General features: G+C 37.9%; 1 long non-coding RNA gene across 1 annotated transcript; it reads right to left on the reverse strand.

Annotated features, from left to right (window-relative positions):
* Nucleotides 1-2666: 2666 nt before the first annotated feature.
* LOC137167245 (uncharacterized) lies at nucleotides 2667-8642 on the reverse strand. The gene is made up of 3 exons (XR_010924069.1): nucleotides 8564-8642; nucleotides 8290-8339; nucleotides 2667-2857 (listed from the first exon to the last, which is right to left on the reverse strand). It is a non-coding gene; the product is annotated as an uncharacterized lncRNA (long non-coding RNA).
* Between the last annotated feature and the right edge of the window lie 9221 nt (nucleotides 8643-17863).

The following is a 17863-nucleotide window of genomic DNA, read 5'->3' on the forward strand; positions in this document are numbered from 1 at the left end:
TCATAGAATCATAGAGTTGGAAGGGACCTCAGGAGGTCATCTAGTCCAACCCCCTTCTCAGAGCAGGACTAACCTCAGCTAAATAATCCCATAAATGACCCCATATCGGTGGAGAATCTAGGAAGACAATGGTAAAAATGCTCACTGAGACTGACATATAGCAACCAATGACTCAGAGGACCCAGCCAACTCTTAGCAGGAAAGCTGAACAAAATCCCTCAGCTTGAGAATGAAGGACTGTGAAAGTGTGAAGTGGGGAGATAAGAGTTGGCTGCTGGAAGGAGTTAGGGCTCTCCCATGGGAACTGACCAAGAAGGTCAGACAGAGCCTGAACATGGAGTTCATTACAGCTTGGCTAACCAGGGACTAACCATTCTGGGACTAACCAGAATGGACTTAGACTATGCTTTAACCTTCTTTTCTCTGTGCTAATATAAGAACTTCCTGGGCTCTGTTCCACTTGACTAATAAACCCTACTGTTGTGACAATCCTGTTTGAGTGTCACTACAAATGCTTGGTGAGGTGCTTTGGGGCTGGCCTGTACTGGGAACTTACAATGGCAAAGCTACGTCTCTCCGGGATGTGAAAAATCCACACCCCTAAAAGACAGCTATGTTGACCTAACCACCAGCATAAGCAGCGCTAGGTCAACAACAGGATTCTTCCATTGACCTAGCTACTCCCTTTCAGGGCAGTGGATTACCTACATCTATGGGAGAACCCCTCCCATTGATGTACGTAGTGTCTACACTGAAGTACTACAACGGCACAGCTGCCGAGTTGAAGCTATGCCACTGTAGTAATTTAGGTGTGGACATACACTGAATCCCTGAAGATTGTACAAGCTTTTACCAGGAGTCTAGCTCAACTGGACTCACTGTACAGAGATCATGGTGTGAAAGAGGAGTGCTGGAGCCTCAGAGATTCAGTGTAGGGAGGCTGTGAGGCTGCATGGCCTTACCAGTTCAGGAAAAGTGAGACCCTTTGGAAGTCTGACACACTGAAGGGTTTCCTCTTACAGACTTTTCCAAAGCTGGTGGTATAATATTGATCCTGTGGATCCGTAACCTCAGTTTAGTATGTATAATTTTTATAAAGATAGTGTGATATGTTTGCTTTCCTCTTATATATGAAGGCTTTGAAAATATGTCCAATAATCCCATGTCCATCAGTTTGAGAAGCAAGAGATTTTTGCTCCTGAACAAAGTGGAATGGAATCGGCCTCTGCTTACTAGTTCAGATAATTTTTTCTTTTTCTTTTATGGAATTTGTACACACATTAAAGCAAACCAGTATTCAAGATGATAAACATGAAAACCGAATGTGTTTCTAGAGAGCATTCAGATAGTCAACACACAGATGGCTAGACGGGTCTGAACGTGAGGAGAAGGGAAGTTTATTCAGAACTCGGTTGAGGTCAATATGGCATGAGATAGCCAAATAGATGAAGTACTAAGTTTCACTGAAGATGGTTGTGACAATGTGTAGGGCATGATCTGGTTCCTGGTACTCAAGGGGTTAATTCTACCTTTCATTTCCATTGCATAGATGATCAGGGAAAGGGCTCTAAGAGAGGGTGCTGGAGAGAGACAGGAAGGGGAGGATGGCTAGGGAAAGGCACAGGTGTAAGGACTGCCTCGATTCCAAGGTTTAGAGAGATTTTTCTTATCCTTTTTGCTCACGTTACCTTGTTTGGGGCTCCAGCTGAAAAGACCTGATTGCCTGTTGTTGTGGTTTGTTTCTGTTCAGTCACCCACTAGTTAACAGTGGTCTTCTGCATAGAAATCTTCTCAGACAGAAATCTGAAATCTGTCTTTCTGTATTTATTCATTCACTCCCTTTTGGGAACATAATATCAAATATTTTAACGAGAGGTTGAAGGGACATGTATCTCAAGGGGACTGGTAATGAAATATGGAACTCTTCACCTTTAGGTCACATGTTTGAATCTGCCACCAAAAGCAGTTACCATTTTTAGTGGTAGACATGACATGAGTTAGTAGTCTAATATGAAGTGTCCATGTTACCAAAACTACCTTCATAGTTGGCACTTATTAATGTTTGAAGCCATTGTTGATACTGTTATCAGAAAAGCAAATAACAAGAGACCATAGCAACTGAAATTCCTTCTCCCGCCTCAGGATCAAGACACATTTGATCATGTTACCCTCGTGGTTTGTAGTCCCTATATCAGTGTACGAAATGGGTGTAAAATGCTACCAGACCGAAAGGTACCATTTTACACAGACTTTGCAATGTGCCAGGCAATGGAGAATTGGACCCAATAGCAGAGCAGCGCGACAAAGCTTCTACTGCAGCTGACCAAGCTAAATCTTTTTTGTTGATGAACAGAGAACTTCACTTGCTGGATCTGTCAAGCTAAGCGCCATTTTCTTACTATTTCATTTTTATCTATTTTAATTTCATACATACTTACTCATGATTATGTATTAAAATACTCATGTATGTTAATACTTCCCTCTGTGTGCTACGCTCTACAATAATTTTTTAAAATGTACATCTATTACACTTGTATTGGGCTCAGAAGAATCTTTTGTTCACTTTGAATGGTTTCAGATATAAACTGTAATCCTAAATGTTGCGGTTAGGTTACATCCTTAAGCCTTACACTAGCATTTTCCAGAGTGACAGTCAAACAAATGGCTTGGATGATATATACGTATTTCTACAATATCTGAAGGGTTAAAAATAATTTATTCTGTACTGAAAAATAATAATGGAAGAAATGGAGACTATTTTATGTGGGATTAAAAAGTAAAAAAGGCTCTTTGCTCTTGGAGTAGCATCCTTCCATGTCTGCCGGAAATATTCCATCTCACAGCGCACAGCTTCATTCTGCATGAACACAGGAGGACACTGATTAGCTTTCTTTTGACCTAGTGTAATTCTATTCTCTGTTCAGTTTCATAATCATAAGAAAAGAAGGTATTTCTGTCCACCAGTTTGATGATTAAGTGTACATATTGGGTTGAAGCCTTTCTAAAGTATTATAACAGGCATAATGGGCTGGAGTTAGGATTAGACTGGCATGCCTTTAACAAAATAGAGATGGGCCAAGGGAGAGTCATTTGGTGGCTTTGCAAGACACAGATTCTGTCCTCCTCTATTTGGAAGTCACCTAGCACGATCTGAGTATTATCACAATCCAAATACATAATGACATATGGGTTTAGGCTGAGTTCATTTTTAGTATAAATTATTACTTGGGTTCTAATTTGATGATGCTGAACTATTGTGAGTTGTTATCACAAAATTTAAAGTCCCAAATGGTGAAAATCTTGAGCAAAATCAGTTGAAAGTTTTCCACTCAGTTGGTCCCAGCCAGAACTGAAAACAAAGCCTCTCTAGTTGTGAAACCATTTACAACCAGAAATGTAGAAATAAGCATAGAAGAGAGGTTCAATCTATCATCACCCCTGAAATTCCAAGGGGTTCTCATCTAAGTTCTGGCTTTCAACAGTCTCTACTACAAATATTTTTCATACAATGATAGCTAAGGCTTTGGGGCAGTCAGCATTGGATGATAGTTTTGCATGTCATAAATAACTATATTTAAAAATAAATGTATATAATTATGTATATATATATATATATCCTTCTTGCCACCTATTGTTTGTGTTTGTCATCTTAGACAGTGAGCTCTTCATGGCTGGAGCTCTCTGCCTTTATGTATGTACAGCACCTAGCACAGAGTGACCCCACTACTGCAATGCTGCTGCTGCCAGCAGAACTACTAATATTCAGACTTTGCTTTTGGCCATTCTTAGATCTAGTTCTTCCACTGTAGGATACCATTAATTTCCACTAAGGTCAGTGGGCATTATTGGTATTTGCAGCAGAAGTGGGCCCACTCTCCTTACTATGTACTCATACACATTCTCTGCTTCTGTCTCGTCATTCCATTTCTTTTGGCATGAAATGCCTTTCTTCTTGCTTGGAATAAGTCCCATTTTATGCTTCTTCACTGAACTTCTTGGTTACAGTTAAAGCTTTTCCTATTGGCTTCTATTTTAGTAAGCTTCTCTTTCCACCACTCCAGCATGGACATGGAGTTAAGTTTTAGGCCTCCTCTTTTGATAATTCCCTCTCCTTTCCACATGCACTTGTAACTCCATCGTAGCACCATTGGGGCTGCTATAGTTCTGTCATTGTTGTATCCTCCATGGCTCTCAGCTTTCTTTTTTTGTAATGCAATGTCTTGATTTTGCCAACCCCTTTGCAGACTAGGTGGATCATTATTGAAGCTTCGCTCCTTATTCCCACCTTTTGAAGGCAGAGGAGATGCTGTTGGGAGGAAAGCACTTCCACCCCATACGACTCTTTGAAGAGGATCCATAAGAGAGGAGTGAGAGATTGGGAAGCTGTGTGGGAGAAGAGAAGCTGCGTGGAAAAGACCAGAAGAAAAACATAATAATCAAATTTGATAAAATCTATTATCTGTCAAAATTTGCCATGACTCGTCCATGCCTTTTTTGCCCTTCAGGCTATGCTTTTCATGTCTATACTCAATCAGACACTAAAGAAAAGATGATCTCCCTGATAGGGCTGCTAATGTCACAAATGCATATATAAATATTTCTCCTTAATAATTGAAGTGCATTTAGTTTGAGAACCGAGACATTCTTGAAAAAAGAAAAAGAAAATATTCAGACTTAAAAATTTAATTTGTGGAAAGTTGTTTTGAATGACCAGGTATTGGGATGGCTGGAGGCAACACCTGTCCAGAGCAACATACTGATTGGCTGATGGAGTCAGAGCACCAACTCCCATTGGTACACTGCCTTGACCTCTTCACTAAAACCTAAAATAGTCCCTACATCCCATAAGTTAAAAGGATATGTGAAGGGAGAAAACAATTCTTTCCAACTATTCTCTTTCCCAAAAATTCCCAGCTGCCCTTTCAGTAGCCATTTGGAGACTTCCGGTCACTTAAACTCACTTTCTAGTCTGAAAACTGTGTTTTAAACTATTCGTTATTAAAAATGTACTGTTATGGAGGTGCCCAACTGACTCCATAATTAAGGTTGCATTGAGATTGGCACTTACGGCAGGAATAAAATATCTCTTTTATATGCTTTAATGTGTGAGTGCAGTCTCCAGCTGCAACATATTCATTCTTCACAGGCCAACAGAAGTTTCTATAACCGTTTTAGGTCAAATATTTACTAACTTTCAAAGAGGAAACATTTAAAAATTAGATTTCCTTGAAATTTCCCCTGAGATTTTGAGCTTTTGTCAGCCACTTTTAGCTCATGTGCCACAGTCACTACAAACTCCAAACCTCCCATAAAAAAATCACACATGGGCTACTTTTCAACATTTTAAATCGAAAAACAAAAAAAGGTATTCCGCTATTCATCACAACTTATTTCATCTCTCCATAGAAAAGTCAACAGAATTCTGCCAGTTATTTCCATTCTCTGATGTGGCTAGCCTGACCCCTGAGTTCCCCCCTTTGCTCAGCAGAAAGACCATGGAGAACTAGGGATGCAGACTGGGCAGCAAAAATGTACTGGGGTACATATGGGAGACTGAAGGGACTCTGTGAGGAGTCAAGGTAGAGTGGGGGTTTTATAGAGGGTCAGGAGGGGAAGTGGGATTTGATGATGCAGCCTTGGCTTTCTGGCACACCAGGCAGTAGTATCAGAGCGGGTTGCTCCAGGTGGAGGGTGGGAATAAGGGACATACTAGGATATGAAATGGTCAGAGAGAGTGAGCAGGACTTGGGGGTTATCAGTGGAGCTTTTGGGGAGTCTGAGGGTTGAGCCAGGATGTGGGATTGCTTGGGGAGAATGGGCCAGTGTGTACTGGATCTTGGTGGAGGAAAAGGGTTATACTGGAAGCTGGGGGTATCATAGCAGTGTGGGTGGTAGACGGTGGGCTCTACTTAGTCTCTAGTGATACATTAGCATATCCAGGGCATGTCCGCACAGTACTGCTGCCTCAGAAGCTCAGCCTGAACTCCAGCCTCAAACTTTTTCATGTAGAAATAACATAAAATATCCATGCATGGGTAAAGTCTATCTAAAGACTACATTTGGGATTTTTCAAAGACACTGAGCCTTTTTGAAAATCCAACCGTATATGTTCATTTTACTGTGTTTGGAGTTAAGGTTTTGTATCTGGTGTGCACATGGTGTTGGACGTGCTAGGGAGTTAGCCACACAGGTGAAAAGTCCTTGACTGTTTTTGATAATGTGATGTCTGGGCGTTAAAATGTGAATGAAGGTTGATTTTCTTTGCTTTGTTGTGATTGTAGTGGAGAGATCTACTCTTGAGCAACCTTAAACTCTAGGCAAAAGTGGGGTTCTCTTAGTTTGTGTCTGTAGTGTGCAGTTTAATACTGAAAGTGATTGAAGAGCTACAGACTGCTGCTGCAAGAGCAGTCAGGCTTCTAGAGAAAGGCGAAACTGTCCAAATACCCCAGGAAGCCTCCTTCAGTGGCACAGTGCAATCAAACACCATGTTAGAGCATTGGCTTAGAAGATACTCAGTGGGGAATATGCCTTCAACTGAATCAACAGCTTACTGAACCAAACTGAGTACTCATTGGGGTCTCTTATCAATCAGTGACTCTGTCCAGTATTGTTTATCTTGGGAAAACCACTGAGTGCTTAGCAGAAAGTGCTATGTCTGCGGTTATATAGTCACTTATCCAATCAGACTGTAGCATGGAAATTGCATAAACTTTAGGCAGCTTATTAATAAAGTTGAAATTTAGCAAAGAAGCAGACATTTGGGGTGGGGAAAACTCATCAAGTTCTATTAATTGAAAATTGAAAGGGAAAACAGCAAGTGTAAAAAAGGGATTTGCAAATCTACCCATTTTAATTTAGGATTTATTGGAATGATTTGTAAATTAATCATAGGAATTACATATACTGGTTAGAATTTATAAACCTAGAGAAGGATTAGCAAATATGGCGTAGGATTAGTAAATCTGTTGTACAGTGTATAAGTACATTTTCAGACTTCTAAAGCTCTTGCATGTGTTAGCTAAATCCTATGTTTCAAATAATGATTTCTAAATCAAAACTGTGGATAAAATATCATTGGGTTTTGTAAACTAGACGCAGGATAAGACAAATAACACAAAGTCTAGGAAGAGCATATTTATAAATCCAATTTACAGAACAGAAATTCATAATGAATGTATTCTTCTAGATAGGGATTCAAAGAAAGTGTTCTGCATTAATCGTTTGAGTTAACTGCAAATAATTGACAGCCCTACTTTGAATCAGTTAGCGTTACAAAGAGAATGCAATGAAATCCACTTGTTGCAGATATACCAAGCATCCTGCCTGAAGCACAAAACTCACATTGCACTCCATGCCATGCTATAAAGGATTAAACTTCAGCAGAAAATATAAAATTACCACACATCATATAGGACACTATGCAATGCCATACTTCCAGGTGACTGATCTGTACACACAGATAGGCAAGGACTGAAGCCATGTCTACACTATAAACTTTTGCCAGTTCAGCAATGTCTGTTAGGTGTGTAATTTCTATGATATATCTACACCAGCAAATACCTTAGTGTATTGTGCTGATATAACTGCATCAAGGGCGTTTGATAGTATAGCTTATTTTGTTTGGAAAGTTGGTATAAGCTAGAGTAGGAAAATACTTTTTTGCCAGTCTAAACTGCATCTACACTAGGAGTGATTGTTGGCACAGCTATCCTGACAAACCTCTTCAGGTGAATGCCTAGCCTCAGATGGACAACACAGCCAGGCTAGACCATAGCATCATCAGGACTGCATCTGCTTTACAAGTTATTTTTGGCTGTTAAGTATATTATCCTAAAGCCTGCCCTGTTCGTCACTGAAACACAACATGCCTGGCATTTCTCTGTCCCACCTAAATAAAAGCATTCATCCTGCTTTATCTCTCCCAGCCACTGGGGACAATATCTTGACTGTGCTAATTGAATTCCCTTCTCTGCATCATCCCCATGCTCCCTGGTGCTCTGTGTGTGTGTGTAATAGCACAGCAAGACATTTTTAAAAAACACCATGAATCATCTGTAGCCTGCCCCATTATGTTTGCATCTTGCACATGGATGATTTTTACTTAATGACCTGGCTTGGTTTGGAAAAGCATGGGGAGGTTTACTGAGTTTGCATGATCATCCAAATTTCTTGGGCACTAAAGAAGAGAATCTTAAAGTGCATCACCTAATATAAGGCAGGTATTAATAAAAAAAAATATAATGTTTCTAGATGACAATTTGGAGATGTTATTTTGTGTATAATTCTTACCTGCTCTCGACTGATGTTTCTTAAACACAGAACAAAGGATCTCTGCCAAACTATAATTAAGATAATGAAAACAAATATAGTAATGAAACAGAATGGTTTTATCTCAAATGGAGTTTCCCAAATACTTCAATCCAAACACACAGGTTCAGATCAAACAATAAACCAAATTTATTAGCTATAGAAAGATTTTAAATGATTAAAAGTAATAAGACATAAAAGTCAGGATTTGTTACATAGTAAATAAAAGGTAAAAATCATCTAATACCTAACTTACAAGCTAAAGTGAATTCAAAGCAACAGTTCCTATCACATGCTTTAGCAATCTTACTAGCTGAGTTCCTTTCAACCAGGACCTCTCCCCCAGTTCTATATTAATTTCCTTGTCCTTCAGGCATTCTTGACGCAGTGAGTAGAGATGAAGGGAGAGAGATGATTTGGGGCCTCTGTTCCTCACTTTTATCCTTTTTCTTTTCTTTGCAAAACATCTCCAGCTGGGGTTCGGGAAACAGAAAGTCTGGGGAGACAGAAACCTCCAGTTGCTTCTTTACCAAGATGTAAATTTCTTGCACACACCCTTTTTCCTGCCAAAGGATTGCTGCTTAACCAGGTGATAGTCCATCTGATTTTGTTGACACCTGGCTGAGGTATCAGTTTGCCAATTTGTCTCTGAAGAACCATTTTGTGCCTGCTTTTTTAAACTTGGAACATGTCTCAGCAATGTCATATAGTAGAATCTTATAACTTTATAACTTAATAACTTTATAACTATAACAATGTTGCCAAACATATTTTACCAGGACAATAATGATCAGCACATTGTGAGTGTTCAGATGATACCTCACAAGGCATATTTTGTACAAAATCCATTAGAGTTTTGTAAAAAGAGTGAATTTAGGGTTACAGACTGTCACAACATATCATTAGCTTAAAGTGTAATCAGATGTGAAAAGTGACTGTGTACAAATGACATCTTAAGTCAACAGATCTGCTCCCCATCTATATTCAGGCTTGAATCTTTTGACTTTAGTGAGATAAAAACAGCTGAGAAGCAGTGACCTGAATTCTATTTCTACTTGCGTATCACCAAGATAATTGCTTACTAAATTCCAGTTACAGGGCCAGTCATTTACTCTTGTGCAACCTTTTTAAGGTAATGGGGTTTTCCAGGAGGTATAATTCTTCCCATTGAATACTTATTAAGGATGAAGATGAATTACAAGGGAGAAATCCAGCTTGATTTTTGAGATCCCCAGTTGAATTTGCATGGCTAGAAGTTGGGGGGAAAACATTTTTTACTTATAAACTAAGCACTTCTGATGTGGAGTCATTTGAGAGCCAGAACCCAACAATGCCAATTTTGTAAAGTCACTTTTCAGAGAAAATTTTTCAGTAAAGGGAAAAACCTTCATAGAACTTTGTAGCTTTAAAAAACACAAAGGTATGATATTTAAAGTTATGTTTTCACTGTTTAAAAATAAATAAAATCTGGATATGCAGTTACAGCAGCAAAGACAATTTAACCACTCTCATTTACCCAACACACTGTGCACTCCATGTAGAGCAGATACATGTCTGACAAGTATAACATCACAGCAAGTGGGGATGTTAAATCTTGCTTATCTTGCCATTTTGGCGGGTAGCCAGTGGGTATCTTTAGTGTTCCCCTGCAGCTGCAAACATTTTAAAACATTTCCACTGTGCTGGCACATTAGGATTCACAAACACAGCACAGGAAACATAAAACTCAGCTCCCGCTCAGGAAGAAACCCTATCTCCCATTTCACTTACTTTCAGACTCTCTCAGTGCCAAAAACAGACCCTTCCCACTAGCCATCTCCTCACCTGCCAAAGAACAGTAAAAAGTGTTTCCTGCTCTACACCTGACTTACCTGAGCTGCTGTCATCTCCCTAACACTTCCCAGCTCTCTTTATGCAGCTAGAACAGGCTCTTTTTCCACCTGCTGCTGCTATGTGTTACCTCCACCTGTTGCTGCTTGGACTCAAGGAGGGGTTTGGACCTGGCAATAAAGGGAAAATGAGTCATGCCATGAACACAGGCTAGAGTAGGAGGAGAGATTCCAAACTGGGGAAGGTGGAATGTCATAGGGTTAGCTCCTTCCTGCTATCCCAACCTAGTCTCTCTTCCCTTTTGCCACAGACCCTTCTTCTTTACCTCTGCAGCACACACTCACACCTCTTAAACACCTCAGCTAGCTTAATAATATTTTCTAGCTGTCTAAAATTCTCCAGTGTCCATTAGTATTGACTAACCTTCAGTGCCATTTTTATGGCCAAAACTCTGTATATTGCTATAGGTACACTATTTAGCTGTTGATGGTGGGATCTCTTGGTTTCCAGACCTTAGTTAGTGCATTTCTTATGTATTTTGTTATTTATTTAGTGTGCTTGGGATTTCATTGTAAGGAAAATAGTGACCTTTTAGCTATTTTTGGGGGGAACATTTACAAATCTCTCTCATTTATTTCAAATCAAAGGATCTGCACACATGCTTTATGCCTTTCCCTCTGACAGAGCACATAAAATTCATGATCAGCTTAATTACACCAGCAATAGACTTTGAAAATAAGTATGATGGCAAAGTAACTGCTGTATGCACTAACAAGGAAAAGCTGAGTGTATAAATGAAAATGAAAAACACAAACTGTGGGACATGATCTTGTTTTAACAACATGATGCTCCATATTTTGAATAGTTGTATCACTTTATATAAAAAGTTTCTTCAAAGAAACTGGAAAGTTTTTGACCCTGTCACCATAACAGATGGGGCGGGGGGAGGGGAGGAGCAAGGGTGAGTTCTTAAGTGGAGATAAATAATGTGTTTCTTTTATAAAAAATACCAGCTACATGTTATTTTTTACTTTGTTTAGTTTCCTTTGAATGCATTGTTCATCAGAGAGCAGCAGGAAATATCGATCTCCTGAAGCTGTACTAGAATATATGTACTGGAACAAATTACCACATACAGCAAACTCCATGTCAGATTCCAGGAAGTATACTTCAGCATACTGTTGGACTAGAATAGGTATAGGATGAAAAGAGATAATGGCCAAATCTTCAGAAATCCATGTGCTGGAAGCATACATGTAACCCAAGTTTAGGAATCCATGGGCATTAGGGGCACACACTTTTGTGTATACATTTAAAAAAAAAACTTGAGCCACTGTGAGATATGGTACAAGAGAGGCCAGATTTTCAGAAGTGTTCAGCACCTATAGTTTGAGTCAGATTTCAAAAGAGCTCAGCTTCTATTTAGTCACCTAAACAAGAGACAACTTTTCAAGTGCTCAGCACCCAGCAGCTCCCACTGAGACACTCATGGCCAATTTTTTAAAAAGAAATTAGACCAAGTGTATTGACTTCTTTTGATAATCTGGCCATTTACTTGGAGCCTTACAATGGAAGCTGATGTCTTTTGACGTCTAGTCTCATCCCCTGTGGTTCAAAAATCAATTGGCCCAAGATGTGAAGTTTACTGTCTATATTCAAACTGAATTTAAACTTCCCCAGAATTCAAAGGAATTCAGATACAGTGTTTGAGTCTTAAGATCAAGTTTGCATCCAAATAATAGAGATGAGACTGATCCACCAATTCCATATCTAGTGCTGTGATTTGAGCCCATCATGAAGGATTAACTTCAACTGAAATTAGGTTATAGGGCAGTCCTGTCCCTGAAGAACTTTTTCCTTCAGATAAAATACTAAACCTTCTTTAGGATTGTAAACTCTTTGGAGTAGAGACTGTCATCAATTATGTTTGTACAGTACATAACACAATGGGGCTAGAATTCTTATAGGCTTTATGAAAGCCACAAAATTATTGCAGTGCAAGACAAAATCAAATATTACACTTAGGGTTCAATAAAGAAGCAATCTGAAACTCAATTTTAAAATAAAATTAAGGAGTGTATAGACATTATGAATTTTTCACTCAGAAACATGGACAAAGTGAAATACATCTTGGTGTTTAGACACTTCAGCCCAAAAAAGTAGGAAAAAGTCAACTTTATGCAGAGGTCACAATATTTAAGAAACTTTTAGAGAGGTGATAACGAAGAGTTGATAAACACAAGACGTTAGAATTATTGATGTTGTATACAGTACATCATATGATAAGTAAGTGTGTTTCATCTTGTCACCCAGTTTGTCACATTTTGAACAAAATTAAAAACAGTCTCTTTGACATGTTATACCATACCCCATTGACACTTCCAAAACCATTTCACAAATATAAAGCCATTGAAGCAATGCTTTATAAATTTATAAGTGCCTAGCTGTTTTGCTAATGCCTACATTATTTTTACATTCTGTGTATTACACATTATACATGTAAACATAAAAACTTAACTACATCCCTGTTTAAAAGTATGCTATAAAAATTCTGTTATAAAAAAGTAATAAACTGAATTTAACATTTGCACTTCTGTTAAATTACTGTTAATGGTTATTAGTTTTTTTCCTTGCATTTCTATTTGTTTTAGATGATAACCCTTGAAATATTAAAATAGCTATAGTTACAAATTTTCAGTAATCCTACAGTATGTAATATAAAAAAGGCACTCATAGTTTTTATAGCCTGAGGGACTATTTTGATTCCTTTTTATACTTATTTCTCAGAATATTATGTTTAATGACTGCTTACGTGCTCATATTTTCAGCTTTGCAAGCGTGTATGATATTAGAATTATCTGAATCTTTTCTATTTGTATGTTTAGTCTGATAACTTCCAGACTTAGAAATCAATCTTAGTTGACATTATGTTAAGGGATCATATATAAAAGACTTCTTTATTCATTGCCTATCAAAAAAAAAAAAAAAAAAGCAGATTGCTTCAGAGGCATCTATAGATTCAGGTCCCAGCAAATTGGGTCTGGACTAGGAAATACAGGGATTGAAAATTGTAATGTGTAAGAGTATGGATTGGATATGCTGTAAACCATTGAAAGCAGGGTGGCAATATTCTTCCACATATTGAAAACCATGTATTTGATTAAAATACCTCATCTTCAAAGTGTTATGACTCATAGATGATAGAAAACACCTCCTGGGTCACCTATTCTAAAGCAATAAGAACTCTGTGCTATTCTTTGTAAAGCCCAGATTGTCCCTTTGAAGAAGAAACACAAAGGAGGGAGCCAGCCAGCCAGGAAATTTCCATGAGCTTTCCTTCAGAGAGTTTGCTATACATTATTTCATCAATGAAAGAGATTTAGTGGGACAAGGACGATCAACACTGTGGGTGCTGAGGATTTCTGGGAAGGTGTAACATTCCTCCTTCAGGAGCCCTTTGCCATTATTTGTGTCTCCCTACTGATGTACAGTAACAACCCCAGAAATATGGGCCGGGCAATAAGGGATGGTGCAGGATAATTTGCTCTTATTCCCCTGCCTCTTCCACCTCTCACCCACCATCAGAATTCTAGTACCTCTAGTGCAATGAAAAACTATGAAAATGTACCATGGGATATTAGTGTAGGAGGACCATGCCTTGAAAACAGCACTTCCCTCTTTTCTGCATGGATCAGTGGAGATTTTCTTGTGGAGGACACTTCCATGAATTTATACAGGTGACAATCTGATATCTGATTATGTCAAACACAAGATGTGAAATAAGCATTAAAAAACATAGTGCTACTGGGAGTTAATTAACAAATTAAGTTGTGGGATCTTGCCAATGGATGTCTGATATTCAGCTTTGTGCTTATTCTGACTTGATTTTTTTAGACACCATTTGCTAAGAGTTTTTATGGTTGCATCTTTCTAAATACATTTACTAATTGTAATTCTGAAAACCTCCAACTGAGCAATAAAATGTTTAGGCTGTTAAGACAGTCAGAGAAACTACAGTAGTTTGTAAGCTTCAAGAATTGTCTTTTCAACTGATTTTTAGCTTGTGTGACTTTTTAATATGATTTTTGTCAAATCCACTTAATCAAAATAGTCACATTTAAATATGATATGGTCCATAGTCTAAGATCCAGTTTCTTTGTTTTCTTTGGAAGATGTTTTGTAGTTATGTCCTTTAGATTTAAGTTGAGTCCAGCCAGTTGACACATGGGAGGAAGTGAACGTTCATATTTGACTTATTGGCATTTCCTGCATTTGATATAAGTAACGTGAAATGGAGTATTACACCCATCATTTTATACATTGCAAGGTGTATACCGTGGGTCACTGTATGGTGAAGCTTTTGTTTAATCTTTATTCTGACTGTGGGCTGGAAGTTCTGATTTAGTCATACTTCCATGGGGCTATAAAAAGCACTTTACTAGGATATATTATCATAGGTCTCCCAGTTGGAGTTTGGTATTCTCTTATTTAAATTATTTCATCACAATATGATGAACCTGTAGAATTCATTACCATAGGAAGTTAAAAGGATATTTTACATACCTAATGTGTTAAACATATTACCCGGAGCTAGGAAGGAATGATTTCCAATTTACAATACTGTGTAATAGGCTACAGGAATAATAGGCAAGAGGGGATGGACTTCCATTACAGCATTTGGTACTGGCTGCTTCTCCATCTCTGTGGACCAATACTATTTTCTTTAAACATAAAGAGATTGACTCCAGCTGTGACAGTTTATAGTGGTTGATCATTGGGGGTGCTTTGGGCTATGTAGTTCAGGTCTTCATTTGTGGTGGTCATGCCAGGTCAATGATCCCGTGCTCTTCTTGAGGTTGCTATCGGTGCAATCTCAGCTTTCAGTTAAAACCAGAAAGGAAGGCTCAGTCCCTTTCAGGCATGAAGAAAACTTTGAAAACACGAAATGTGTGAAAAAAATGCAGTGATGCAAACTGTTCCATCAGAAAATTTTTGACTAATTCTGATCTGAATGATGATTTAAATGTCAGCACTATTAGTTATTTCACTGCAGTCAAAGCATGCAAGAAAGGAAGGGAGGATCACAGATCTGCCATTTCTGCTGTGAGTGGGATTTCATTTTGGTGTCATGTATGCATGGTGTTTGGGGGATAGCACAACTTTCTTTTTTGACCCTCATCCAATCTGTAGGCCAGAGATGAAAAGCAGAGGCAGAAGAGCATCAGAGTCCCAACACAGGGAAAGGCAAAGCTTATACTACAGAGCCATCAGGGCATTCATGACCTTCAAACACCTAGTCATCCTCTCTCGCTCTCTCTTTCTCTCTCCCTACAAGTAACAGGGGCAAGATCTGCTCTAGTAGTGGATGTCAGGCAGAGCTGATGCTAGGCATAAACAGACTAAAAAGCAATTGCTTAGGGCCCCTATTCGCTTTCTATTGTAAGAACTTGTCTGTTTTAGTATGGGGGAAGCAAAAATATTCCTGTTTAGGGCCCCCAGTGGGCTAGCACTGACTCTGATGTCAGGTTAAGTGACTTCTTTGGCTCTAGTGGATGCTGTTCCAGCTAGACAGTTTTGTTTTGATTTTTTTTAATTGAAAGCTGACAGTCAGTCATTTCACAGAAAAACTAGAGAAGGGAGATAAAGTGAGGGAAGACTGGGCTTTTTTCTTTGTTTTCCCTGCTTCCTCATCCTTTCTTCTCCCTCTGCCTCACAGCTTTCCCTTTTTCCCAGTGGAAAAGAACTCTCCCTTTTTACTCCCCACTTCACCCCCCTTTAATAGAGTAAATAATTTTAAGTTAGAGAAAGTAACACTTGATTTAGTAACTTCAAATATTTTTCACATTTTTTCCCAGGGGGAGGGCAGGAATCCACTTTTATCAGTGGAAAAAGTAGGAGGGGGAAGAAAAAAAAATAGAAGGTAGGAAATTTTCCACAGTTTCAAAACAAAATATGTCTAAAATGTGTACATATACTCTCCAAACACTTATACATAATAATTTGGAATTTTTTTCATTTAATATTTTTATAAATTCATCAAAAAATTGAATCTTTTTCTGTAAAAAATTATTTTTGTTTAATATTCATATTTTGATTAAAACTACAGTTCATCAAAAAATGCCAAATATCTCATATTACATGCTTACAGCTGACAATGCCTTCTTTGGAGTTAGTGCATTCTAAGTAATCTGAGAAAGAATAACTCACCTTTTCACTTCTCCTGTTTTGTCTCAGCAATAATCACTCTTTTTGGATTTGATTGTTATCAGGAGGATGTGCAGTATGAATATATAGAGATTTGTCACTCAAACATTCTTAAATTAACATAAAATAACTGTCTCTTTCAAACATCTTACTTGGTACATTTATATGAATAATGAGAACATGTATCATTACATTAGCTAGGAGAATCTCAACAAAATTTACCCTGTATCTAATCTCCACTATTTAAGGAAGATTACTGAGCTGGTACTACCAAATAAAACTGGAATAAACCTATGCAAATAACTGATTTCTCAGCTCACTGATCATTCTGGTAAAAAAAATTGTTTCAGGTCAACATAAAACAAACTCACGTTTTAGGCAAACTGACAAGTAAAAATATTTTGTTTCATGTCAAACAAAATTTTGGTTTGATCTGAAAATGAAGGTTTTCTTTAGTTTCTGAGGTTCTAAACATTTTTATTTAAAAAAAATAAAATTGAAGTAAAAGTTTAAATGAAAAGTCATTCTGAATAGAAAATATATTTTGTTTTGAAAATGTCAAATGTCTTAGGGCAATTCAACAAAACAGAAATGAATTTACAAAATGTTTTGGTTGACCCAAATCTATATTTTTCAGTGAAAAAAGTTTCATTTGAAAAATTTTACCCAGCTATAGTCTGGAATATTTAGAGTCTTCAGCTGTATTTGATCAATCTGGTATTAAGTCTGGATATGGTATGAAGGAGTCACTGGTCTTGTTAGCTAGTTATCTTCTGATAATAGAAAAATCATCAGGTCCTATGTTGACCTCTTTAGATATATCATCAACCTTTCATATCCTTAAACAAAAAGTGTTATTGGCAAGGCTGACATACTCTGACTCCTCAAGTATTTGAGGATGTAACAGAGGAGAGGATGTAGCCCCTCATCTATCTTCCATTGATGATTAAATAATCAATAACTTTCTAGACTGCAAACAGTAAAGTTGGCTTTATGTATAAAAAAATATCTAAAGCAGACCCTTTGAAGGGCAAAATTACCCATCTCGCATTGTCCTTTATGCCACACCCAATGTCTTTGGAAAATTGATGAGATCTGTGCTGACCTATTGTGTGATAGAAACTTGTTTCTTTACACCACATTCTCACTCTCCGAGGCACTATATAGCCATGTTACTGTAAATGCACCTGTGAAATAATTCATTTTGTTATCACAAAAACAGCTAGATGGTCTTTAAAATAAATGTGCTCAAAACTATTTTTGTGACCTGTAAGCTCCAATATTGTAAAGCAAAGATAAGGAGGATACACTCTCCCTATCATTGTGGCTTGGTGACCATTACTTTCTGCAAAACAGAGATTTGTAAGAAGCAGTTAAAAGTAGGTTTATGAACAATGTTGCAAGATAAAACTGCCACCAAGCACCAGCTGTTCATCTCATTTTTCTGTTCTCCCTCTCTAACTTCTATTGTTCCATTCATGCTTATGTTTCCTGCCCACTTTCCCCCCTCCCTGCACTCCTC

The sequence above is a fragment of the Emydura macquarii genome, unplaced genomic scaffold, assembly GCF_026122565.2.
Source record: "Emydura macquarii macquarii isolate MOO-44397 ecotype Brisbane River unplaced genomic scaffold, CSIRO-AGI_Emac_v2 contig_320, whole genome shotgun sequence".
Taxonomy (NCBI): domain Eukaryota; kingdom Metazoa; phylum Chordata; order Testudines; family Chelidae; genus Emydura; species Emydura macquarii.